The 20,295-nt window shown below is 40.9% G+C and overlaps 1 protein-coding gene across 1 annotated transcript in view; it reads right to left on the bottom strand.

Moving 5' to 3' along the window:
• Positions 1-17,456: 17,456 nt before the first annotated feature.
• GLP1R (glucagon like peptide 1 receptor) overlaps positions 17,457-20,295 on the bottom strand; it is a 37,310-nt gene continuing 34,471 nt past the window's right edge. Inside the window, exon 14 of the mRNA XM_059077217.2 lies at positions 17,457-19,394. The gene's annotated coding sequence lies outside the window, so the exon portion shown is untranslated. The remainder of the gene's footprint in view (positions 19,395-20,295) is intronic.

Below are 20,295 nucleotides of genomic sequence, written 5' to 3'. Positions count from 1 at the left end.
GAACCAATTAAATGCCTGACAGGGAAGAAAAGAAAGGATGGTATGTATTTGCTGTTCTCATCAGCCCATTAAGCTTTAGGTGCAGTCTTGATTTCCTGAATTTAGAAAGGCCTATTGATCTCAGAGTTTCCACTCAGGGCCTGACCATTAGCCCAGCAAACAGCTTCCATTAAAGACTGCTTCGGTCATCAGGGAACAGAGACCCCAGAGACGCATTCAGTCTCTGTGACAGCTGTGTGCACGGATGAGGTCGTCTCTGTCTGAGTCTTAAAAGTAAACTGGTTTTTGCTTTTATTTACATGATCCCATCTTGCCTAATCACAGGGACTGTTAAATGAGCCTCTAACTACTTATAGGGCTAGAAGAGCCCCCAAAATGCCATCAAATGCACTCCCCCCTTAGGGAGGTCTGCATTTATTGCTGACAAAAATTTTTCTCCCTAGTGATTCCTAAAGAAGAATCCAGGTACAAGGTTCAGGCACTTCTTAGGAAGTTCTTTACTGAAAGAACTCAGGCCACCCCAGGTTATTTTTTCTTATTCTAATCTCAGTGGACGCAGAGCATTCTCTGGACTGGTAAACCATTACTCAGTTCTCACTTAGGCCTCTCTGTTCTTCAGATTAAATCATCCAGTTGTACCTCTGGGACAATCACTTTCAAGCTAGCCCTGACCCATTCTGCAGGTGCAAGGTCTGGGTGGCAGTAAGTGTCCCAGTTGGTGGGTGCAGTGACTTTTCTCAAAATCTCTGGCTTTTTACTAGTGATGATTTATGCATGTATATTTTGTGCTATTGGGATTGTGCTGTGAGTCTAGTGTTTTCCACATTTTCCTTTTGACTGATCTGTGCATTAAGATTAGGCTCACAGGCCCTGCGTTAAAAAAACAAAAAAACTAGGAAGTTACACAGTTGGCAGAATCAGTGCTCCTCAGTTGGGCTGATGAAAGTAAAATTCTAACTGTGTGTTTTTGTTTCCTGCCACTCACACTCTTAACCTATTTATCAGCAAATATTTGTAGGCGCTCTGAGCCTGGTGCTGCTGGAGACACATAGATGAGCCTCTCGAATCTGTGTCCACTGTAAGAGCCAGGATGCAGGGTGGAGCTGGGATGCCATGGAGCATCTTGCCACCAGGGGGTAGCATAGAGCTGCTGCTCTAAGTCGGTCCCTTTACCTTACAATTTATGTAATGTAGAAAACCCATTGGGATATTTATCTGAACCATTTGCACTGCTTTTTCAGACTTTCTTTTCACTGTAAGATTCATGGAGGAAGGGGCTCATCAGAGGTCCTGGGAAAGGCAGAGAAAGCTATCAGAGTGATTTATATGCATACTTTAAAATAAAACATTCCCTCTGTACACTCAAAAGGCAGCATTGCAGTTGAGGGGGTCAGTGCTGGGCTTTTCCACATCTAAGCTTTGTAGGGGGAAAATGACTAGGAACTTATACAGCTGGCAGAGAAACTTGATCCCTAAGCAAAAGGAAGTCAAATTTGAACTGTATGCTTTGGTTTCTGTCACACATACTTTTATTTCAGAGCATTGGAGCATTGGGTGGATGAAGACTTGGATCTCACTCTCAAAAAGCTGGAGAGAAGACAAGGTGAGTACACAGAGAACCACATTATAAGGTGTATAACATAATACAGATGTTTATAAAGGTATAAGTATGTGCGTGTGTGTTGGGGGAATAGTCATCAAAAGAAGAGACCACTTTCAAATCTGACTTCTACACTACGTAGGATTGTCACTTTTTATGAAAAATACATTTCCTCAAGTCATGAATGAATGTTTTGGAAAGTGTGGTCTGTGGACCACCTGTGTTGGAATCTACCAGACTCATGACTCAATGTTTGGGGGTAGGACCCCAAGAATTTTCATTTCAACAGCCTCCCTGGGGTTATCTCCAGCTTACTAAAGATCAAGAGCCAATGAAATAAATCATAAATGTTAAAATAGAAAGAAAACTTAGTGATTATTAGAATCAAGCAAAGACAGATGGGTGTGTATTTTAAAAGGGGGCAACAGGCTTGCCATTTTTTCGAACTGTTCATTGGAAAGCAAAACTAGAGAAAAACACACATACAGCTTTTAAACGATTAGGAATTAGCTCCCAAGACTATATAATAATTAAAGGTGCTTTATTTTTTGAAGTTTTAAAAAGTTATTACAGAATGAAGCACATGCTTATTTTAGAACACTTTTGAAATATAAAAAGGAACAAAATATTTAATTTTTGTACTTATATGCATGTATTCCAGAATTCAAGAGGTCCACAGGATACACAATGAGAAAGCCTCCCTCCCTCCATCATGTTTGTTCTTTCTCAAGCCCACACTTGATAGCACACTCTACAAATGATTCTGCCCTTTGCTTTCCTTTTTAGGAGTTTGGATTTTATTTACATGCATTTGAAGTTTTATGTAAGAAAACGGCATGATCCAATATCCATTTTTAAAAGGGCACCTGGGCTATCATGTGGAGACAGGATTTTCTGTGTCATTCATTCATTCGTCCATTTGTCCACCCACTCATCCATCCATCCATTCATTTACGGAGCACCTTATCTTTTTTCTTTTTCCTATTGGTGAAAACATTTACATAATGTTTTATTCAGCCATCTTTTAAGATTTTCTTAACAAATATTGATGTTATGGCAAAATTATTGGCTTATGAAATATGTTCATACATTCTTTTTATGGTTAAGTGGAAGATTTTTTTTGAGATACATTTTATTTTATTGAGATACATTTTTAAAATTTCATTTCATTATTTTTTTTAAGTGGAAGATTTAATTGGGGGAAACCAATAATATTAATTTTCATGATAATTAAAAACTAAAGCATAATATCCTAAAAGTCAACACAACAAAAATTACAAATATTTTTAAAAAGGAACCAAATACTATCAGCAACCATTTGTTTCTAGAACAGATACACTTATGCATTCATCGATTTAACAGTTTTGGACAGCATTTTACCGAATAAAATTTTTTTTTTTTTTTTTTTTTTTTTTTTTACCAAGTTCATTCTTTCATCAGTGAAAGAATTACAGTTCATAAATGTGACCAAATCTGGCCTAACAACCTACTAACCAGCACCTGCTTTTTCAACTTATATGAACCTATCATATCTCTCCTAATCTGTTTATCCATCTGTCCATCTGTCTACCTTCCATTTAACTGTCTTCAGGTCATGATTTCTTTTTTTAAAAAATATTTATTTATTTATTTTTGGCTGTGTCAAGTCTTAGTTGCGGCATACGTACAGGATCTTTCGTTGTGGCATGCAGGATCTTTCATTGCGGCGTGCAGGCTTCTCTCCAGTTGTGGTGTGCAGGCTCCAGAGTGCGTGGGTTCCGTAGTTGTGGGGGTCATGATTTCTTATGAAGAGAATCAAAAGCCTAACACAGTATCTGCTGTGGACTTTGATGGAATACCTTATTTTTGTAGGCCTGGTGCTGGGCTCTCAGCACACAGAGATAATGCAGACAAAGTTCCTTTTCTCGAGCTCACAGTCAAAGGGGGGAGGCAGGGCTTCCCTGGTGGCGCAGTGGTTGAGAATCTGCCTGCTAATGCAGGGGACACGGGTTCGAGCCCTGGTCTGGGAGGATCCCGTATGCCGCGGAGCAACTAGGCCCCCTGAGCCACAACTACTTAGCTTGCGCGTCTGGAGCCTGTGCTCCGCAACAAGAGAGGCCGCGATAGTGAGAGGCCAGCGCACCACGATGAAAAGTGGCCCCCGCTTGCCACAACTAGAGAAAGCCCTTGCACAGAAACAAAGACCCAACACAGCAAAAATAAATAAATTAATTAATAAACTCCTACTCCCAACATCTTCTTACAAAAAAAAAATGGGGGGGAGGCAGCCAATAATCAGACAGTTACAGTACTGCGTGGCGAGCCCTTTGAGAGTGTGTTATTTAAAGAAGGGCCAAAGCATAGAAAAGGGATATCAGAACACTTATGGGAGCAGGGAGGGCTTCCTGGAAGTGGTGACATGGTGCAGAATTTGAAGGAGCATCAGGTACTCTGCAGGGAAAAAGGGAGGGGAAAGGAGGTAACATTTCAGTCACAGGAAACCACCTGGGAAAAAGGTGATACTCATGAAGGAGAATAGCATGCTTGGGAAAAAGTGACGCATCCTGAGGACTTCCATTATTTCTTCCAACTAGTTGTTACATAAGTATGAAAGCTATTGATTTTGGTGTATTAATTTTGTACCAGCTCTTGCCCTTTACTGAATTTTCTCACTAATTATAATAGTGTTTCAGTTGATTCTCCTGGACTTTCCACATACATAGTTAGATAATTATTTTCTTTTCAGATAATGTAAAATTTAGCTCCTCTTTTCCCAATATTTATACTTCTTGTTTTTTCTCTTTGTCTAATGACATTGGCTAGAACGTATAGAAAAATGTTAAATCAGAATAAGAGTCAGTGATATCTTGTTCTTGACTTTAATGAGTATGCTTTAGTAGTTTCCGATTAAACATACTGCTGGCTTCAGGGTAAGTGAATACATGGATAGACAGACTTAAATCTCAAGGAATTATTTATCTGTACTTAGGTTGTTAATCTTTTTTTGCCTAAAAATAAGAATGGGTGTTGGATTTTAAGAAATCCAGTATAGTAGAGATTTGATTATGTGATTTTTCTCTTTGGTCAATTAATGTAATCAGTTATGTTATAGATTTACTCATATTGAACCATCCTTTTATTCCTAGAATAAATGATCCTTTATTATAATGTACTATTCTTTAATGTGCTGATAGGGTCTGTTGCTAATATTTTCATTTATATTTTCATGAAATTTTCGATAATTTTCATGAGATTACAGTATTTTTGACCAAGTTTTGAGATTTTTGAGCAATTTTCTAAAATTCAGATTTTGGAATACATAAAAGCTTTTTTTTTTAGGTCTTTATTACAGATTGTCCCCTTTTAACCATTATAAAAAGCGATCTTTGTTTTCTTTATTGATTTTTGCCTTGAATTCTCTCTTATCTGATATTAAGACTGGCTCACCTGCTTTTTTGTTTACATTTGCTAAGTATGCCTCTGTCCATACATTGATTTTCAGCCTGAGTTATTTTTAGTAGGTGTGTTGCTTGTATAGAGAATAATTGGGTTTTGCTTTATCATCCATTATGAGAATATTTTTCTTTTAATAGGTGAGTTTAGCTCGTTCATATTTATTGAAATCTTATTTATCTTCTCACATGTTTTGTTACACTTTCTGTTTATATTGCTTCTTTTACCATATGGCTTCTCTTTTTTGTGTGTGTTTCTTTGGATAATTTGGAGAGTTTAAATATCTGTTCCAAAGTTGTCTTTTAACTATAAATTAATTACTTAATCCTTCATATTTTGGGGCAGTGTTTATTAATATCCTGTAAAAATTGAATGTAATAATTTTTTTTTCTTTTTTTTTAAATTTAATTTTATTTTTTTATGCAGCAGGTTTCTATTAGTCATCCATTTTATACACATCAGTGTGTACAAGTCAATCCCAATCTCCCAGTTCATCACACCACCACCCGCATCTCCTGCTGCTTCCCCACCTTGGTGTCGATTTGTTTGTTCTCTACATCTGTGTCTCTATTTCTGCCCTGCAAACTGGTTCATCTGTACCATTTTTCTAGGTTCCACATATATGCATTAATATACGATATTTGTTTTTCTCTTTCTGACTTAACTTCACTCTGTATGACAGTCTCTAGATTCATCCACGTCTCTACAAATGACCCAATTTCGTTCCTTTTTATGGCTGAGTAATATTCCATTGTATATATGTACCACATCTTCTTTATCCATTTGTCTGTGGATGGGCATTTAGGTTGCTTCCATGACCTGGCTATTGTAAGTAGCGCAGCAGTGACCATTGGGGTGCATATGTCTTTTTGAATTATGGTTTTCTCTGGGTATATGCCCAGTAGTGGGATGGCTGGGTCATATGGTAATTCTATTTTTAGTTTTTTAAGGAACCTCCATACTGTTCTCCATAGTGGCTGTATCAATTTACATTCCTACCAAGAGTGCAAGAGGGTTCCCTTTTCTCCACACCCTCTCCAGCATTTGTTTTTTGTAGATTTTCTGATGATGCCTATTCTAACTGGTGTGAGGTGATACCTCATTGTAGTTTTGACTTGCATATCTCTAATAATTAGTGATGTTGAGCAGCTTTTCATGTGCTTCTTGGCCATCTGTATGTCTTCTTTGGAGAGATGTCTGTTTAGGTCTTCTGCCTATTTTTGGATTGGGTTGTTTGTTTTTTTAATATTGAGCTGCATGAGCTGTTTATATATTTTGGAGATTAATCCTTTGTCCGTTGATTTGTTTGCAAATATTTTTTCCCATTCTGAGGGTTGCCTTTTCGTCTTGTTTGTAGTATCCTTTGCTTTGCAAAAGATTTTAAGTTTCATTAGGTCTCATTGTTTATTTTTGTTTTTATTTCCATTACTCTAGGAGGTGGATCAAAAAAGATCTTGCTGTGATTTATGTGAAAGAGTGTTCTTCTTGTGTTTTCCTCTAAGAGATTTATAGTGTCCAGTCTTACATTTAGGTCTCTAGTCCATTTTGAGTTTATTTTTGTGTATGGTGTTAGGGAGTGTTCTAATTTCATTTTTTTACATGTAGCTGTCCAGTTTTCCCAGCACCACTTATGACTGTCGTTTCTCCATTGTATATCCTTGCCTCGTTTGTCATAGATTAGTTGACCATAGGTGCGTGAGTTTATCTCTGGGCTTTCTATCTTGTTCCATTGTTCTATATTTCTGTTTTTATGCCAGTACCATATTGTCTTTTTTTTTTTTTTTTCGGTATGCAGGCCTCACTGCTGTGGCCTCTCCCGTTGTGGAGCACAGGCTCCGGACGCACAGGCTCAGCGGCCATGGCTCACGGGCCCAGCCGCCCCGTGGCACGTGGGATCCTCCCGGACCGGGGCACGAACCCGCGTCCCCTGCATCGGCAGGCGGACTCTCAACCACTGCGCCACCAGGGAGGCCCCCATATTGTCTTGATTTAGTGTAGCTTTGTAGTATAGTCTGAAGTCAGGGAACCTGAGTCCTCCAGCTCTGTTTTTTCCCCTCAAGACTGCTTTTGTTATTTGGGGTCTTTTGTGTCTCCATATAAATTTTAAAGTTTTTTGTTTTAGTTCTGTAAAAAATGCCATTGGTAACTTGATAGGGATTGCATTGAATCTGTAGATTGCTTTGGGTGGTTTAGTCATTTTCACAATATTGATTCTTCCAATCCAAGAACATGGTATATCTCTCCATCTGTTGGTATCATCTTTAATTTCTTTCATCAATGTCTTATAGTTTTCTGCATACAGGTCTTTTGTCTCCCTAGGTAGATTTATTCCTAGGTATTTTATTCTTTTTGTTGCAATGGTAAATGGGAGTGTTTCCTTAATTTCTCTTTCAGATTTTTCATCATTAGTGTATAGGAATGTAAGAGATTTCTGTGCATTAATTTTTTATCCTGCAACTTTACCAAATTCATTGATTAGCTTTAGTAGTTTTCTGGTGGCATCTTTAAGATTCTGTATGTATAGTATCATGTCATCTGCAAACAGTGACAGTTTTACTTCTTCCTTTCCAATTTGTATTTCTTTTATTTCTTTTTTTCTCGGATTGTCGTGGCTAGGACTTCCAAAATGATGTTGAATAATAGTGGCGAGAGTGGACATCCTTGTCTTGTTCCTGATCTTAGAGGAAATGCTTTCATTTTTTCACCATTGAGAATGAAGTTTGCTGTGGGTTTGTCGTATATGGCCTTTATTATGTTGAGGTAGGTTCCCTCTATGCCCACTTTCTAGAGAGTTTTTATCATAAATGGGTGTTGAATTTTTTCAAAAGCTTTTTCTGCATCTATTGAGATGATCATATAGTTTTTATTCTTCAATTTGTTAATATGGTTTATCACATTGATTGATTTGCATATATTGAAGATTCCTTGCATCCCTGGGATAAATCCCACTTGATTGTGGTGTATGATCCTTTTAATGTGTTGTTGGATTCTGTTTGCTAGTATTTTGTTGAGGATTTTTGCATCTATATGCATCAGTGATATTGGTCTGTAATTTTCTTTTTTTGTAGTATCTTTTTCTGGTTTTGGTACCAGGGTGATGGTGGCCTCATAGAATGAGTTTGGGAGTGTTTCTTCCTCTGCAATTTTATGGAAGAGTTTGAGAAAGATGGGTGTTAGCTCTTCTCTAAATGTTTGATAGAATTCATCTGTGAAGTCATCTGGTCCCAGACTTTGTTGGAAGATTTTTTTTATTTTTTATTTTTTATTTTTTTTGCGGTATGCAGGCCTCTCACTGTTGTGGTCTCTCTCATTGCAGAGCACAGGCTCTGGACGCGCAGGCTCAGTGGCCATGGCTCATGGGCCTAGCTGCTCTGTGGCATGTGGGATCTTCCTGTACCGGGGCACGAACCTGTGTCCGCTGCATCGGCAGGCGGACTCTCAACCACTGTGCCACCAGGGAAGCCCCTGTTGGAAGATTGTTAATCACAGTTTCAATTTCATTACTTGTGATTGGTCTGTTCATATTTTCTATTTCTTCCTGGTTCAGTTTTGGAAGGTTATACCTTTCTAAGAATTTGTCCGTTTCTTTCAGGTTGTCCATTTTATTGGCATGGAGTTGCTTGTAGTAGTCTCCTAGGATGCTTTGTATTTCTGCAGTGTCTGTTGTAACCTCTCCTTTTTCATTTCTAATTTTATTGATTTGAGTCCTTTCCCTCTTGATGAGTCTGGCTAATGGTTTATCAATTTTATTTATCTTCTCAAAGAACCAGCTTTTAATTTTATTGATCTTTGCTATTGTTTTCTTTGTTTCTATTTCATTTATTTCTGCTCTGATGTTTATGATTTCTTTCCTTCTGCTAACTTTGGGTTTTGTTTGTTCTTCTTTCTCTAGTTCCTTTAGGTGTAAGGTTAGATTGTTTATTTGAGATTTTTCTTGTTTCTTGAGGTAGGCTTGTATAGCTGTAAACTTCCCTCTTAGAATTGCTTTTGCTGCATCCCATAGGTTTTGGATCATCATGTTTTCATTGTCGTTTGTCTCTAGGTATTTTTTGATTTCCTCTTTGATTTCTTCAGTGATCTCTTGGTTATTTAGTAGCGTATTGTTTCGCCTCCATGTGTTTTGTGTTTTTACATTTTTTTTCCCTGTAATTGCTTTCTAATCTCATAGCATTGTGGTCAGAAGAGTTGCTTGATATGATTTCAGTTTTCTTAAATGTACTGAGGCTTGATTTGTGACCCAAGATGTGATCTATCCTGGAGCATGTTTCGTGCGCACTTGAGAAGAAACTGTAATCTGCTGTTTTTGGATGGAATGTCCTATAAATATCAATCAAATCTATCTGGTCTATTGTGTCATGTAAAGCTTGTGTTTCCTTGTTAATTTTCTGTTTGGATGATCTGTCCATTGGTGTAAGTGAGGTGTTAAAAAGTCCCCCACTATTATTGTGTTACTGTCAATTTCCTCTTTTATAGCTGTTAGCAGTGGCCTTATGTATTGAGGTGCTTCTATGTTGGGTACATATATATTTATAATTGTTATATCTTCTTCTTGGATTGATCCCTTGATCATTATGTAGTGTCCTTCCTTGTCTCTTTTAACATTCTTTATTTTATTTTATTTTATTTTATTTTATTTTAGCGGTATGTGGGCCTCTCACTGTTGTGGCCTCTCCCGTTGTGGAGCACAGGCTCCGGATGCGCAGGCTCAGTGGTCATGGCTCACGGGCCCAACCGCTCTGTGGCATGTGGGATCTTCTCGGATCGAGGCACGAACCCGTGTGCCCTGCATCGGCAGGCGGACGGACTCTCAATCACTGCACCACCAGGGAAGCCCAACATTCTTTATTTTAAAGTCTATTTTATCTGATATGAGTATTGCTACTCCAGGTTTCTTTTGATTTCCATTTGCATGGAATATCTTTTTCCATCTCTTCACTTTCAGTCTGAAGGTGTCCCTAGGTCTGAAGTGGGTCTCTTGTAGACAGCATATATATGGGTCTTGTTTTTGTATCCATTCAGCAAGCCTTGCTTTTGTATCCATTTTGTGTCTTTTGGTTGGAGCATTTAATCCATTCATGTTTAAGGTAATTATTGATATGTATGTTCCTATTACCATTTTCTTAATTGTTTGGGGTTTGTTTTTGTAGGTCCTTTTCTTCTCTTGTGTTTCCCACTTCAGGAAGTTCTTTTAGCATTTGTTGTAGAGCTGGTTTGGTGGTGCTGAATTCTCTTAGCTTTTGCTCCTCTGTAAAGCTTTTGATTTTTCCATTGAATCTGAATGAGATCCTTGTTAGGTAGAGTAATCTTGGTTGTAGGTTCTTCCCTTTCATCACTTTAAGTATATCATGCCACTCTCTTCTGGCTTGTAGAGTTTCTGCTGAGAAATCAGCTGTTAACCTTATGGGAGTTCCCTTGTATATTATTTGTCATTTTTCCCTTGCTGCTTTCAATACTTTTTCTTTGTCTTTAATTTTTGCTAATTTGGTTACTGTGTGTCTCAGTGTGTTTCTCATTGGGTTTATCCTGTATGGGACTTTCTGTACTTCCTGGACTTGGCTGGCTATTTCCCTTCTCATGTTAGGGAAGTTTTCGGCTATAATCTCTTCAAATACTTTCTCTCGTCCTCTCTCTCTCTTTTCTCCTTCTGGGACCCCTATAATGCAAATGTTGTTGTGTTTAATGTTGTCCCAGAGGTCTCTTACGCTGTCTTCATTTATTTTCATTGTTTTTTCTTTATTCTGTTCCACAGCAGTGAATTCCACCATTCTGTCTTCCAGGTCACTTATCTGTTCTTCTGTCTCAGTTATTCTGCTATTGATTCCTTGTAGTATATTTTTCATTTCAGTTATTGTGTGGTTCATCTCTGTTTGTTTGTTCTTTAATTCTTCTAGGTCTTTGTTAAACATTTCTTGCATCTTCTTGGTCTTTGCCTCCATTCTTTTTCTGATGTCCTGGATCATCTTCACTATCATTATTCTGAATTCTTTTTCTGGAAGGTTGCCTGTCTCCATTTAGTTGTTCTGGGGTTTTATCTTGTTCCTTCATCTGGTACATAGCCCTCTGCCTTTTCATCTTGTCTATCTTTCTGTGAATGTGGTTTTTGTTCCACAGGCTGCAGAATTGTAGTTCTTCTTGCTGCTGCCGTCTGCCCTCTGGTATGGACTTGCTTAGTTCTGGTGACTGGGAAGTCCAAGACCAAGGCGCTAGCAGATGTGGTGTCTGGCACCCACTTCCTGGTTCATGGAGGGAGAGCGAATATAATAAGTTTATATTTCCACCTCTCCCTACTTCTCTTCATCCCTCAATAATCAATTATATTGACAGATTGGTTGGTTGATTTTACATCTTTAAATATATTTATAACTTATTACTTGATTTATTACCCTTAAATGACATTTTTTACCTGTGGTTATGAAAGATGAGGAAATCATCATACCAACACCTCTTTACTCCTCCTGTCCCTTTTCCTTTCTTTAGTTAAAATTTCTACATTTGATTTAGTATTAGTCCTACCTATAATTTTTTTCTCTTAGTGATACACTATGAACATAATCTCATGTTGTTCTTCTATAGTATTGATTTTGACAGCTGCATAATATTTTTGTATGGATAAATGTATCATCATTTATTTAGCCAATCCCCTATTATTGAGCATGTAAGTTGTATTCAGTTTTCACTAGTATGAATAGTGTAAACCAGGCTAACCTCTTTGCAGTTTAAAACTCTGTATTTCCAACTCTTGGAAAAGAGTAATTAGAGGCCAGTTCCTATGAGGACAGTGGTCTCAGACCTTGGTGACTATCCACGTCTCCTGGGGATCTTGTTAAATGCAGATTCAGATTCTGATTCTCAGGCCAGAGCCTGAGATTCTGCATTTCAAGCAAGCTCCCAGGTGATGCTGATGCTGTAGGTCTTCTGACCACACTTTGAGTAGCAAGGTCTTTGAATACATTTTATATCTGTGGAATTTTGCTTGAATGAAAAAAGTGCTAGGAAACATACTCTGTAGCAGAGATTCTCATTGTTCACACACTCTAAAATATTAGGTTCATATCAGAGTAATTTGTAGCAAATCATCATTATCTGTGAATGTTCATTTGCAATTTTATTAGTGCAACTGCAGGGTTACCCTTATGCTGTAAATCTCCTCACTTGCCTGGGCCTATTGTGGATGTGTCCACAGGAGCCTCTCAGATATGCACATTGCTTTCACATGGGAAAAAAATAATTTGAGAACCTGGGGACCAGCAATTAAGCAGAAGTCAGATCCTACCCTGGGATGAATTGGTGAAGAGAAGCCTTTGAACCCCAATTTGTCAATGATATTTGCACTCCTAACCCTTGGAAACATGTCTTTTGTTTGGTGGGTGGTTGTTTAGGTGGGTTTACCCTACCAGACCCTAAGTGATCTGGGCCCCTGCCTGCCTCTCCCAGTCACATTCGCCTCCTTCACGTTCATTCTACATGGGGGTTTGGCATACTTTTTCTGTAAAGGGCCAGACAGTAAAGTCTTGGTTGGCATACATTCCCTGTCATAACTACTCAGCTTCTCCATTGTGGAGCAAAAGCAGCCATAGAATGCTGTGAATAAATGAGTGTGCCAATAAAACTTTATTTATAAAACCAGGTAGTGGGCCATAGTTTACTGACTCCTGCTCTAACACACCAAATAGGCTTCTGCTTTAGGGTCTTTGCTTAGAACTCACTTCCCCAGATGATCCTAGGACTTGTTCCCCCACTCCATTCAGATCTCTCAGATGTTATGTCGTCAGAAAGGCCTTGCCTGACAACCCAATCTAAAACAGAACTCTGTTCCCATATCTCCCTTTTTTCCCCTCCTCTCTCCTATGGTAAATACTTCATTTAGTTGCTTTACTAATAATTTTGATCACATTTTGGTAACTCCTAGAGGAAAGCATATGTGTTTATAGACAGCATATTTTTTTATACATGTAGCAGTCCATTTACAGTGGACAATCTCTATGGACAGAAATAGCTTTTTTTTTAATTTTTAAAATTAATTAATTAATTAATTTATTTTTGGCTGTGTTGGGTCTTCGTTTCTGTGTGAGGGCCTTTCTCTAGTTGCAGTGAGCGGGGGCCACTCTTCATTGCGGTGCGTGGTGCGCGGGCCTCTCACTATCTCAGCCTCTCTTGTTGCCGAGCACAGGCTCCAGACGCGCAGGCTCAGTAGCTGTGGCTCACGGGCCTCGTTGCTCCGTAGCATGTGGGATCTTCCCAGACCAGGGCTTGAACCCGTGTCCTCTGCATTGGCAGGCAGATTCTCAACCACTGCGCCACCAGGGAAGCCCCAGAAATAGCTTTATTATGCAGAGTTTGTTTTTATTGTATTCCTCTCATGAATTTTCCCCTGAGATTTATTTTTATTTTTGCGGTAAGCGGGCCTCTCACTGTTGTGGCCTCTCCCGTTGTGGAGCACAGGCTCTGGACGCGCAGGCTCAGCGGCCATGGCTCACGGGCCTAGCCTCTCCGTGGCATATGGGATCTTCCCGGACTGGGGCACGAACCCGTGTCCCCTGCATCGGCAGGTGGATTCTCAAGCACTGCGCCGCCAGGGAAGCCCCATCACCTGAGATTTAGACTGAGTTTGGCAGTGCCAAATGTATCATATGTTGAATTGGCACAGGGCAATATGAAAGAATTGCTTTGTTATAGATCCCCATCCATGAAAAAAAATAATGTATTTGGTTCTTTTGGCTCTTCATATAGATTATAAGTTCTGCCCCTTATTTAATTTTCAAAGAACTATTTATGGAAAGAGAATTTCCTAGACGCTTTACCTGTTTCCCAGAAGCAGAGGAAGCCACAAGGCTGGTCAGTGCAAGGCTGGGGATTGGGAGATGATCAGATAGGAAATTCATGTCAGGATCTGATGGCTTTGGCGGATGCAACCCCAAGGAGGAGAGAGAGGTCAGATCCTGAAGAGTCCACACCAGGTATCCGTGACCTCCCTGCTGTAACCTTAGGAAATCTGCATTAGTGCACCACTTTGAGTGCAGCTGAACAAGGTCTCTCCATGTGGGTGGCTGATGCAGAGAGTGTGTGCCACATGTCATGGAGATGACTCCAGTACTGGAATTTGGGTGGCTTGGCGTGTTCTCAAGGGGTCTACACCATGGATGCAAAGTATCTCAAGAGCTGTTGCATTTCTGATGTAAAGAGTGACACCAAAACTAACCCAGTGAAGGTGCCTGAAAGGCAAGGGATCCCTCCTGCTAGAAGAGGGGCTGTATGTGAGAAGCAGACGGAGTTCAAGGCCGGGAGAATGTGAAAGAATTGTGGTGGCAGCTGATACTAAGACTCTATGATGTGGCATCTTTTCTGGTCTTGTGGCTCCATCATGCTTTGGTTGGCAGGTTTCATGATCTTTACCAGTTTCTAAAAGAAGGTGTTTTTGTAAATACCTTATGTAAAATGTGGTGTTAAGAATGTTTTTCTTTTTAAAAAAAAATTATTTATTTATTTATGGCTGTGTTGGGTCTTCGTTTCTGTGTGAGGGCTTTCTCTAGTTGTGGCAAGCGGGGGCCACTCTTCATCGCGGTGCGCAGGCCTCTCACTATCGCGGCCTCTCTTGTGGAGCGCAGGCTCCAGACACGCAGGCTCAGTAATTGAGGCTTACAGGCCCAGTTGCTCCACAGCATGTGGGATCTTCCCAGACCGGGGCTCGAACCCGTGTCCCCTGCATCAGCAGGCAGATTCTCAACCACTGCGCCACCAGGGAAACCCAGGATGTTTTTCTTGATTGGTAAGAAATTATACTGAAGAATTATACTGTGTTCTTAATGTAACATGATTCGTTTATATAATATGAATGCACATAAGATGTCTTTTCAACTGTACTTTTAACTATCCTTCCAAAGGATGTTGTTGGAAAGACATTGATTAAGCATAACCAGAGTGAGATGCCTTTACTTGGGTATGTGTCTCCTGCATCTTGGTTCTCTACTCTCTGCCTCCCATACCAGAATTTGAAAGATAAAAGACCTTGAGGGTAATTTCATTGTAAAGTGGCATCTAATTGGTGGGTACCAGTGGGGTTCAATATAAATGTAAATTCAAGTTACTAGGAATTTTGAAGGTTCTGAAACTTTCTGGAGGGCAAAATATATGGCATTAAAACGCTTGTCTTTTTAAGCCAGAAATGTACGTAAATGGTTATAGATTGTTGAAGATTGGACCTAAAAGGCAGAGTAGCCATGGTCTTTTTGTTGTAGCTATTAAACTTGTGTAGTTATGTTTCCAAGTCCTGAACTGTGTTTCTAATTGCACCTTAGGTCACTGGCACTGAAAAGCCTTCTGTAAACATTATTTCAAGTCCTTGTTCTTTCACCCTGGAGATATGGAAAGTTAAAAAAAAGAAAAACAAACAAAAAACTGCTTACCAATCCCCTCCAGGTGTTACCAGCCTGCTTCAGCCCCAAAGAGCTTCCCAACCCTCGGCATGGGACTGCTCAGCATTTATAATTCTCAGCTATTGATTTTATTCTTGGAGGTTGTAACACCGATACATTCTGAGGTCTATTGGTCCTACATGAGGAAGAGCCACATTAATTCATTCTAACACTGGAGTCCTGTATCAGTGGGGAAAAAATTTTTTTTATTGGATTTGCTCTAGGCTGTGGGTCTTCTTCTCTTTCTAAAATCATTATGTTAGTTAAAATGAGCCTTTGTACCAAAGAAAATAATCTATCACAGCTTGGGATTAGAGAACTCTCCAGAGGAAGAGCTCAGATTTATGGAAGAAGGAGTTAATAACATTGACTAGAGACAGGCTCCCAACTTGGCCCACTATGGCTCGCCACTTGTAATTCTCATTCTTTTTTCTACCTCTGCAATTTCCTCTCCCTTCACTACAGCTCTTTTTCACATTTAAACAGCCTGCTGTTTTTTGTTATTCACTTTGCTTATGTTCTGACCTCTTCATCATCTCTTTCCCACCTATCCTTCCCACCTTTGAGGACACTCAGTTTCTACTCCTTCCTTGTCCCCATATTGAATCTATTTTCCTATGTTCTCCAACTCTCCGGCTACATTTGTCATCTATTCCAGTTTGTACTGCTGGGGTTTTTTCCCCACTATTTCTGGTACGGGAGACCTGTTTTCAGTATTTCTCTGTAGAGAAATGTGTGTGTAAGAGAAAGAGAGAGGGAGGGAAGGAAGGAGGGTGGAGAGAGATCGAAAGATACTGAATAGCACATTTATGACATAGGCTTTCGAGAGGAGAGTGACTGAAGATTTTGGGTTGCGGGGAGATTCCGACCCCTTGGGAATGTCAACACACATGTCATATGAGTGAGATCCTTCACACCGGTGGGGCGTCAGTCCCTGGAATGTGGCTTTACAACACGTGTGAACATGGGTGGGTCTGGAGGCCAGCAATTCTCATTTATTTCCTCCGTGGATGGACCTCAGCAGAGCAGGCAGCTCCGCTTACCCTTTCTTCAGGCTGGGGCTAAGCCCCATTAAGCCGCAGTACACCTTTTTCCCTGAGGTTGCCCCTATCTGACTCATGTGTCGTACAAATGTGGCGGTCGTTACCGGTTTGGGCAGGTGGTTTCCTGGAGGTGGGGAAGGGAGAAGAAACCTCCGGGCTCCACTCTGCTCCTGCTGAGTGGCAAAATGAGGACCCAGAACGGCGAGACTGCGGACAGGGGAGTGAACGAAGCTGAAAGCAGGATGGGTACCGACAAACCCAAATGCAGATGTTCTGTCTGCACGTCTCAGGAATTGGCTGTATTTGTAGTTTGCTCTCAGAGTAAAAATTATGATTCTTATGTCTGAAAGGAACAATTCCCACAGCTTGTCTAAAAGAGGTGTGCTTAAGGAGACATTCAGATAAGTACAGTACAGTGATCTTCAGACAGGGGTGACTGAAATGGTGGAGGGACTAGGGAGAATCTGCAAGTCCTCTGCTCTTCCGTGAGAGTGAGTTGCAAATCCGGAGAGTGTGCGATTATTAAAACTGGAGAAAAGTTCATTTTTCTGAAGATGAATCTCTTAGTGGCAGCTCCATTCAAATCCTGTGGCTGCTTTGCACACAAGGTTCGTGCTTTTCTAGCATTTTTTAAAAGATGGATTTAATGGACTGAATTCATATAGACAGGAGATCTAACGAATGAGTGGAATTAAATACCCATCCATGTGACTTTCAGTCATTGTATAAGCCACTCGACCACCCGACTTCCCTAATTAAATGACAGTGCCGTCCCTGCACAAAGGCTGCGATGGATAAGTTAGTACTTGGTAAGTGCTTTGAAGATGAAAATCACGATATGAGTGATGAGCAAGGATTCTTCCCCCCCTTGGGCTGGAAACGGCATCTTTTGTGTTTTCCCACTGCACCATGAGTCACCTGGGTCAACATGGCAGAGAACCTCCTCCTCCCAAGGAAGAGCAAGAGAGACACAGTAACGACAGGCTTTTATTTGACTTACAAGGCAAATTAGGAAAGAGCCTGAATCCATTCACATCTGTACAAGGAATTATACACCATACACATTTGCTACCTATAGACGCAGGTCATATTTTACATGAATTTATGCATTAAGAAATCACATGAAGATTATCTTGTTTAAACATTCATGAGGCGCAAACATCCCCCGAGAGCACTGAAGATAAAATTCAGCTTTGTCCCTCCTGAGAGCTTGGCGCACATCTCTCTTGGTGCATCTAAGCTTTGCATCAACTCCCCTCCAAAACTAATGTTCAGGTTTATCTGCTCTGAGGGTGTGATTATTTTTAGTGGGAGGAGCTTAGAGGAACTGCAGATTTGGAAGTAAAGCGTGAACCATTTGGCAAGATCCTACTCTGTCTGTCTGTTGCGAATCTTGCCCCTTCCTGACCACCCCCACTGGTTACCCTTGCAGAAAAGCCTAGACCCTAACTTGTTATATGTTCCAAACTTTGCTGGGAGCTCTTTTTTTCCCACCAAATCCAAACACTCATTTATATATGTTTTTCTTCTCCTGGATTGTTCTGACACAGAGGTAATTAGTCACACTAGATTGTCGGGGTTGATTGACTACTGATAGTTTTGACAGGCCCCATCCGAAAGGTTGCATAACCCCAATGTAAGTTAGGATCCACGCTGCTGGCTGCGATGCTCCTCACTGTGCCGGAGTGTGGGATGTGGGGCATCACTTCAGCCCTGGCAATGCCTCACTCTCATCTGCACCCCGAAATTGGTCACAGCCGAGAGCACGGCATTCCCAGCACGGCTGGCAAGGTCACCTCTTACTGAGGCGGCCGGGGGAGAAGTGTGGGAAGCTCACCTCAGGGATGGGAGGTGAGAGGGGGTAAATGTGGGGCTGGGATGCCTCAGGGGAAAAATGCACCTCTGCTGGATGAGATCCCGAAAAACTGGTTGGAATGGGAGAAGGGGAAGAGAGAAAACTCTCTCCTCTGATAGATTCAGATATAGGCCAAGTCCAAAAGACTTTGGGGAGTTAATTGGAAAATGATTATGCTTATCTGCTTCCTGCCAATCTGTATCCACAGAGCAGAAATAATTATAGATACTGTGGACACACTGTGGCTTTAAGTGTTTGAAATTATACTGCTTAACAACGCTTCCTTGATATGGCCCTCAGCATGGGGCAGGAGAGCTGGTTTGAGCCAGCAGGTAACACTGTAGGGACAAGGTGATGTTGTTTGCAGGAGTTTCTCACATTGGGTCATTTTTACCCCCCCAAGAAAATTCGATGCAGCCGTGAAAAGGAAAAAAAGGAGTTGATCCTAATTTGGTTTCTGTTGAGTTTTAGCATGTCATTCGCATAGCTGTGTTAGCAGAGTGAGCTGACATATTTTTTTTACAGAGTTTGGCTCTTAGGAGCCAAAAGCAGAGTCAGCACTGTAGATTAGAATCAATTCAGTGGAGGGAAAATAACCCTTTGGAGTGTATCTTGCCTTCCCTGAGCACGTCGCAGGCATTAGCAATAATGGGAGCCCTGTCTGTGCATGGAGAGGAAGCATCTATCGTTCAGGCTCCCACCCAGCCCTGCCCCAGGCTGTGCAGTCCCCTGACCCTCACAGTGGGTGGGATGATTCTGGATTCATCATCTCCTAACTTTACGCTGCTGTGCACACCACACCACACACACACACACACCACACACCGCGTGCACACACACACACGCGCACACACACAGTGTTCTTTGCTTCTGGAAGAAACAGGAGGGAATGAGGACAGCAGCTGCTGAAACATGGCCCACACCGACGAGGGGACCAAGCCTTTTGGGATGTGGATGTGAACTGACTGTGTTTGCCCTCCGTGGCGGCTCTGCCGTCTTTGCTAGAGGCTAAAGTTGCCCAGTTTGCTAGTCTTCTCCAACTTCAGGGAGCACTAGAGAGGCAAAGAAGAGGGCCAGGTGTTTAGGTTCTTTTTGTCCACTATGTGTGGCTATCAGTACAACTTCTCAAACGAGCACAGATACATCAGGAAAACATTAAGCCAACCCATTAAAAGAGTGCTGGATTTGCTGTCAAAAGTGGCTCACCTGGATCAATCTCCAAAATATACAAGCAGCTCATGCAGCTCTATATCAAAAAACAAACAACCCAATCCAAAGATGGGCAGGAGACCTAAACAGACATTTCTCCCAAGAAGATATACAGATTGCCAACAAACATAGGAAAGGATGCTCAACATCACTAATCATTAGAGAAATGCAAATCAAAACTATAATGAGGTATCATCTCACACCGGTCAGAATGGCCATCATCAAAAAATCTACAAACAACCAATGCTGGAGAGGGTGTGGAGAAAAGGGAACCCTCTTGTACTAGAGTAGGTAGTAAAGCACACCCTCCCCTGTTCTCAGCGGCATAAATCATTGAGGAGATGGCACCTGTGCCATCTGACTTATTTCTGCTGCTGTGTTTTCTCTTTAACTGAAACTCCAGATAACACTGCCAACTTTCACTGAGAGTGTCTTGAATGGCCATTTATATTTTTCACCTATCCTTTCCAGAGGCTTCACTGGACTGGGAGGTGGAAGTTGGCCTGGGTCCTAGCCCAGCTTAGCCACCGTCTAGCACCGTGACCATGGGCAAATCACCTCTGTGAGCTACCCTCCTCAATTCTCTAGACCAGAGCAGAGAGATCTCCAAGATCTTTCCCTGCTCTGAGCCTCTGAGAACTCCACTGCTGTAGTCTTCAGCATAAATTACATTGAGGCAATTGCAAAGCAGGCCTGCAAGTCAGGAAAGTTGTTTTAAAGGGAAGGCAACTTTGCATTGTAAGT

The sequence above is a fragment of the Kogia breviceps genome, chromosome 10 (assembly GCF_026419965.1).
Source record: "Kogia breviceps isolate mKogBre1 chromosome 10, mKogBre1 haplotype 1, whole genome shotgun sequence".
Lineage (NCBI taxonomy): Eukaryota > Metazoa > Chordata > Mammalia > Artiodactyla > Physeteridae > Kogia > Kogia breviceps.
Note: the sequence above shows the minus strand (reverse complement) of the source record. Positions and strands in the feature narration are given on the sequence as shown.